Below are 6,514 nucleotides of genomic sequence, written 5' to 3'. Positions count from 1 at the left end.
AAGGATTTGTCATTAAAATGGGGATTACGTTGCAGGTCAATCAGTTGAATCTGTACATGCACAGGGACGTCTGTAACTAAAGCAGCATTTGGTCTCGAAAACCGATTTAAGACAGAGTGTCCTCAAAATGCTTAGGAAACTATCCTTGTAATTCTTTCGAATCCACAATGAGTTCTTCAAATCATGCAATTAAAGAAATTTTACTATTTGTATAAAAAATTTCTTCACGTGTTGTGTGGTGTCACCGCCAGACACCACACTTGCTAGGTGGTAGCCTTTAAATCGGCCGCGGTCCGGTAGTATACGTCGGACCCGCCTGTCGCCACTGTCAGTGATTGTAGACCGAGCGCCGCCACACGGCAGGTCTAGAGAGACTTCCTAGCACTCGCCCCAGTTGTACAGCTGACTTTGCTAGCGATGGTTCACTGACAAATTACGCTCTCATTTGCCGAGACGATAGTTAGCATAGCTTTCAGCTACGTCATTTGCTACCTAGCAAGGCGCCATTATCATTTGCTATTTATCTTGTGATGCATGTCCCGTCAGACCGATGTTCACCAATTATGGATTAAAGTTAAGTATTCCAACAGATACGTACTATTTTTGCTAGTCTCATATCCCTGACCTGTTCCAGACCTCACGCCATCCTGCGTGAGTTTAAACGCGTGCCCTTCGGCCTCCCGTCCTAGTGGATTGGCTGTCTTGCCAGTCCACAAAATGTTGCATGCCTGTAAATTTAGCACAAAGCTCTTTGTGATGTGCTTAACAATGAATCCAGTCTGTCGATGGTTGTAATTTTTTGCTCTTTCGTTTTCAACTAGATCCTTAAATTCTTTTTGCGCAGTATCGCATTCGAATGTTGGTTGTTTATGCCCCATAGAAGAAGGAGAAACGTCTACCAGCATGAGGCAGGATCCAGGAGTGGCAGTATTGTAGCCTATTGAGACTTTGAAAGTTAACCCTATGGGGCTGTTATATAAATGATTGAGAATGAAGCAAAATTTACTAGAGTTCTAGCAACATTTATTTTTCAAAAGAAAAAACAGACATAAATTATGCTAAACAAGTTATGATTGAATACCGTAAACAACTAACAGTTTCCAGAATGAGATTTTCACTCTGCAGCGGAGTGTGCGCTGATATGAAACTTCCTGGCAGATTAAAACTGTGTGCCCGACCGAGACTCGAACTCGGGACCTTTGCCTTTCGCGAGCACTTGCCAGGAAGTTTCATATCAGCGCACACTCCGCTGCAGAGTGAAAATCTCATTCTGGAAACATCCCCCAGGCTGTGGCTAAGCCATGTCTCCGCAATATCCTTTCTTTCAGGAGTGCTAGTTCTGCAAGGTTCGCAGGAGAGCTTCTGTAAAGTTTGGAAGGTTGGAGACGAGGTACTGGCAGAAGTAAAACTGTGAGTACCGGGCGTGAGTCGTGCTTCGGTAGCTCAGTTGGTAGAGCAGTTGCCCGCGAAAGGCAAAGGTCCCGAGTTCGAGTCTCGGTCGGGCACACAGTTTTAATCTGCCAGGAAGTTTCATATCAGCGCACACTCCGCTGCAGAGTGAAAATCTCATTCTGGAAACATCCCCCAGGCTGTGGCTAAGCCATGTCTCCGCAATATCCTTTCTTTCAGGAGTGCTAGTTCTGCAAGGTTCGCAGGAGAGCTTCTGTAAAGTTTGGAAGGTAGGAGACGAGGTACTGGCAGAAGTAAAACTGTGAGTACCGGGCGTGAGTCGTGCTTCGGTAGCTCAGTTGGTAGAGCAGTTACCCGCGAAAGGCAAAGGTCCCGAGTTCGAGTCTCGGTCGGGCACACAGTTTTAATCTGCCAGGAAGTTTCAACTAACAGTTGTTGTAAGAGTTCAATGGACAAGAATCCTGGTTGGCAGAAGTGAGTCAAGTACTCTGGCCCTAAAAATTTAGATAACGCAATCTGAATTGATCTGACACTGAGCAGACCTTGATAAATCAAATCTACAGAAGTTTCTCTATATAGGTGCTGCTGAGAGCAAGTGGCGATTAAGATCTGTACGCCCTGACAATGCTGGATCAGCAGTATGTTACCCTGTTTGCTGCATTGGCGATGTAACTTGCAGCTGACGAGATGTCTGCGGCAGAGGAGAGACGTAAGGATGCCTTACAGAAGAATTCGTCGCCGCTCTAAACAGACAGTCTATAAAACCATCGAGAACATCGAATTCGCTACAACAGCTGGAGACAAGAAGAACCGCATACCAGTTAAGTGTGTTGCTGCTACTGCACTTGTCGACGGACCTTGTGTTTTCTGTGGTTGTAGACTTAATTTTAGTATTGACATTAACGATACATTTTCGCATGGTAATGGTTGGCTCACTGTAGCCATTGTACGTGGAAGTACAGGAGTACCTGTGAATCGATCACGGCCACGAAATAAATGCAAAGATATGACGGTCTATCGATTAGGCAGACGGATCGCAATTTACCCTCTACCAGAGCCGTGAAATCATGGTAGATTTCAGTGTGTGACGCACCTGTTCGCTGGTCGTACCAAGGACCAATTTAGCTCACTTATATGACAGAGCACACAAGGATACCAAACGTCAAGAATGGTAAACTAAAACCGAATTAGTGTGCCCTTGGCAAACGAGTAGTCCGAGACGTTTGAAGTCACACTGTCGGTACAGTAATAACTTCACCACAGGCTCCCCAGTCTAAACTAGTCACAAGTGAAGTTAGTCTTAGGACAGGTCCCAAGCACCAACTTCAACCAGAAGTGCTCTTACCAGACCAACGTCCAGCACCCGAGTGCTTCGACCTCCAAAAAAAAATCTGTTTTCCCACAAAGTGCATGAATGACACCACCTCCACGCCATCTTGAGCCAATCACAGGGCTCTAGAGGTGCTAAATCTCCCCTCTCACATGACAGCACAAACCATGTCGTACCAGAGCAAGAGTTAAGAAACTTGCGTCTCTGGAAAAAAAGAAACCCGCCAATTACTGGCTTTTTTAAGTTTTCATGGAGGGGTAGATGATTTTCTTCGAAGTCGTGTCACTTCCCACGCCAACAACTGAACAGTTACAATCTTAAATATCTTTATCTAAATTGCCTGTGCCTTGGAGCTTGTTAGTCCTAGCTATGAGGTGCAAAAGTTTCTCAGACGCCGGATTTTCTTACACAACTGAGACTGCCGATGGAAGTGGTTCACTGGTCTATTTGCGGTATCGGCGAACACGAAAACTTGTGAATTTTATTACATGTGGCTCTGCGCATAATGCCTGCTTTACGACTCCAATGTGTAGACACATTCCTTCAGTCTGTCCCCCCCCCCCCCAACCCAGCCTTCTGCTGGCGCTGCTGCAGGTAGCTTGGCATTGTTCTGCTGGAGACCTGTCTCAAGGAGGGGCTGCCCTGTCTGCCCTATATGGCTGTGGGCCTGTCCGGCAAGATTTACTGAGGGATAGGCTCGCTTTCAACTTCCAATATGCCATTTCTACGAGCTAAGAACCATAAAAATATCTCATGTTTTTAGCGCCCTACCAGGCTCCATCAACATCTGCTCAGTCTGTTAACTTTCTAGAGTTTCTGTCAAGGTGTGTCAGGTTGTGATAAAATCTTTAATGATTTTCCTTATGTGGAATATGGGTGAGAGAGTAACTTGTCCTACCTCAACTTATTTCTCGTTCTGTGATATTGCTGCCGCACTGGTCAGGATCTCATGACTGTCATGCAAATAGCCATATTACACACTGCCAAGAATCTCTACAGCCCCACCTGAGTATCGCCTGAGAGGACAAACATATTGCTCACTTTACCATACAGGATTGTACAGAGATGTCACATACCTTGAGTGAGGAAATGGGGTAGTTGTCAGCCTCATACACAGTGGTAAGGAGAGGTAGACTACAGAGTGGTAAGGCAGCTGTCGCCGTAGGAAAGCTGGACAGGAGGAGAAATGATTAGCAAACAATATAACGCGACAAACAGAAGATTTACTTAACTTTTACTTCTCCAAGCAAACGAAAACTCAAACAAATATTGCAGCAAGGAACAGACTGCAGCTATTACAACAGCAACAGAGGCAGAGCAGTGACTAGGTGGCTCCCGTCTAGTGTCCCGTGGCGAAGTGGCTCCTCGCACAAGTAGGTGAGTCGCTGCCAGTGGCAGCTGAGGGCACTCCTGTACAGAGTTGCTGGAGGCGTGACTCAGGGGGTGAGCTCCATTGGGTCCGTCGAATCCTGCACAACCACTATCGGTGTCTAATGGAAACTTGCTATTCCGTTACCTATGTTGACGCCTGCAATGTGGTATCGATACATGATACCACAGGGGTCATTTGCATCGAGACGAGCATTTGCACTGACAGTGTGATGACTTCTGGAACAGCACAGAATGTCAGCACGGTGACTATTGTGGCTTCTATCGATGCGGTAGCAGAGAGAGGCACACTGACACTGGTGCACCCAAACACGACACTGGTCGTAGGAGTGCCACCACACTGTATTTTCAAACCAGTCCCAATTGAGCATACAGCATAACAATGGTCGTGTCACTGGGTATAGGCTCTGAGGAGAACGAACGTTGCTGGTTTGCATTCGTCACCGACAACGGGCCCATCACCTGGTATGATGGTATGAGGATCCATTGGATACATAACACGACCATCTCTGGTTCACATATCTAGTAATTTGGGCAATATACGGTACATTTCTGATGTGTTAAGGCTGGTGCCTCTGCCCTATCGTCGATGTCTCCGTGCCGTTATCCTTCAGCAAGATAACGCAATACCACATGTTGCCGTACTGTCCTGACCCGCCGGCCGGGGTAGCCGAGCGGTTCTAGGCGCTACAGTCTGGAACCGCGCGACCGCTACGGTCGCAGGTTCGAATCCTGCCTCGAGCATGGATGTGTGTGATGTCTTTAGGTTAGTTAGGTTTAAGTAGTTCTAGGGGACTGATGACCTCAGAAGTTTAAGTCCCATAGTGCTCAGAGCCATTTGAACCATTCTTTTGTCCTGACCTATCTCAGTACAGAGGGTTGCCCTGACCAGAAAGATCTCCAAATCTCTCAACCACTGAAAACGTTCGATCGTGGGTTGCTGAGAGGCGGACACTTCACGACTCAATAGTCAGTACTATTGATGTACTGTAGCATGGAGTTTAAGCAGCATAGATGATGTACTTACTCTATCATCCAATCTCAAAAAATGGCTCTGAGCACTATGAGACTTAACATCTGAGGTCATCAGTCCCCTAGAACTTAGAACTACTTCAACCTAACTAACCTAAGGACATCACACATATCCATGCCGGAGGCAGGATTCGAACCTGCGACCGTAGCAGTCTTGCGGTTCCGGACTCAAGGCCTGGAACCAATCTCCATTCGACTATATGCCGATTCGGGTTGGAGCCACTGCAACTGTCAGAAGTGCGGCAGCTATGTATACTAAATTTCGCCTTCTGTATTCCGTCAAATAACCTACAAACTTCTATCATGTATTCCTCCTACGTTACTGTATATGAATAAATGAAAAGTGTTATTTTCTTTGTTTCCTCGTGTCGCAGTTTTAATGGCTTGCAGTGTATAAGAGAGATACAATAACAGCTGGAATGTTATCCTTAAGAGAAATTATATTAACAGTTCAAATATACCACTGGCCGTTTGCGCCTGAAAGTGGGCTAAATGGTTCAAATGGCTCTGAGCACTATGGGACTCAACTGCTGAGGTCATTAGTCCCCTAGAACTTAGAACTAGTTAAACCTAACTAACCTAAGGACATCACAAACATCCATGCCCGAGGCAGGATTCGAACCTGCGACCGTAGCGGTCTTGCGGTTCCAGACTGCAGCGCCTTTAAACGCACGGCCACTTCGGCCGGCTAAGCAGCATCGTCCACCGTACGACAGCGTACACAGCATGAATGCAAATAAATGAAATTTCTACGTTTGTCTCATTAGCATGTATACATCAATATCCGCCACTTTCGCCAAAGTAAAACATATCATCTGAAAAGTGGGTTCTGTTAAAACTTCGAAGCGAGCGCTATTTTGACTACTCAGTGTACAAAGACGGTTGCTTTGGCAATGAAAATATGCTATTTTTCTATATCTGCTGGAGAGAAGTTTACAGAGATGAACGAAAATAAAACGGGCGCCTAATCTATGTTTTGTACAGTTCTTTGCTTTCTGAATGCTGGCAAGATACACACAGCTACAAACATGTGAAGCTTGCGAGCCTGAGCAATGAAAGAATAATTTGATTGTTAACAGGTAAGTTGTACAGTTCAGGACGTCAGATCGTTGATAATGACGAACGAAGAGGGTGTAAGTTCAAAGAGATATAGAATCTGGTGAAAATATTTGATGAAGCGATTAGAGAAGATAGACGTTCCATAACAGCGGCATTTGGTATACCATTACGACACTATTGGAATAAAAACCAGCCGAACATTATATATAACAGGCAGTTAATTTCCACGAAGAGAACGTACAAAGCTCAATGAAATGAAACAATGAAAGCAGTTATGCAGAAAATCAGTTTGAA

At 45.6% G+C, this 6,514-nt stretch overlaps 1 non-coding gene across 1 annotated transcript; it reads left to right on the top strand.

Annotated features, from left to right (window-relative positions):
• Positions 1–1,431: 1,431 nt before the first annotated feature.
• Trnas-cga (transfer RNA serine (anticodon CGA)) lies at positions 1,432–1,506 on the top strand. The gene has a single exon. It is a non-coding gene; the product is annotated as a tRNA-Ser (tRNA).
• The last annotated feature ends 5,008 nt before the right edge of the window (positions 1,507–6,514 follow it).

The sequence above is a fragment of the Schistocerca serialis genome, chromosome 3 (assembly GCF_023864345.2).
Source record: "Schistocerca serialis cubense isolate TAMUIC-IGC-003099 chromosome 3, iqSchSeri2.2, whole genome shotgun sequence".
In the NCBI taxonomy this organism is placed as follows: Eukaryota; Metazoa; Arthropoda; class Insecta; order Orthoptera; family Acrididae; genus Schistocerca; species Schistocerca serialis.
Note: the sequence above shows the minus strand (reverse complement) of the source record. Positions and strands in the feature narration are given on the sequence as shown.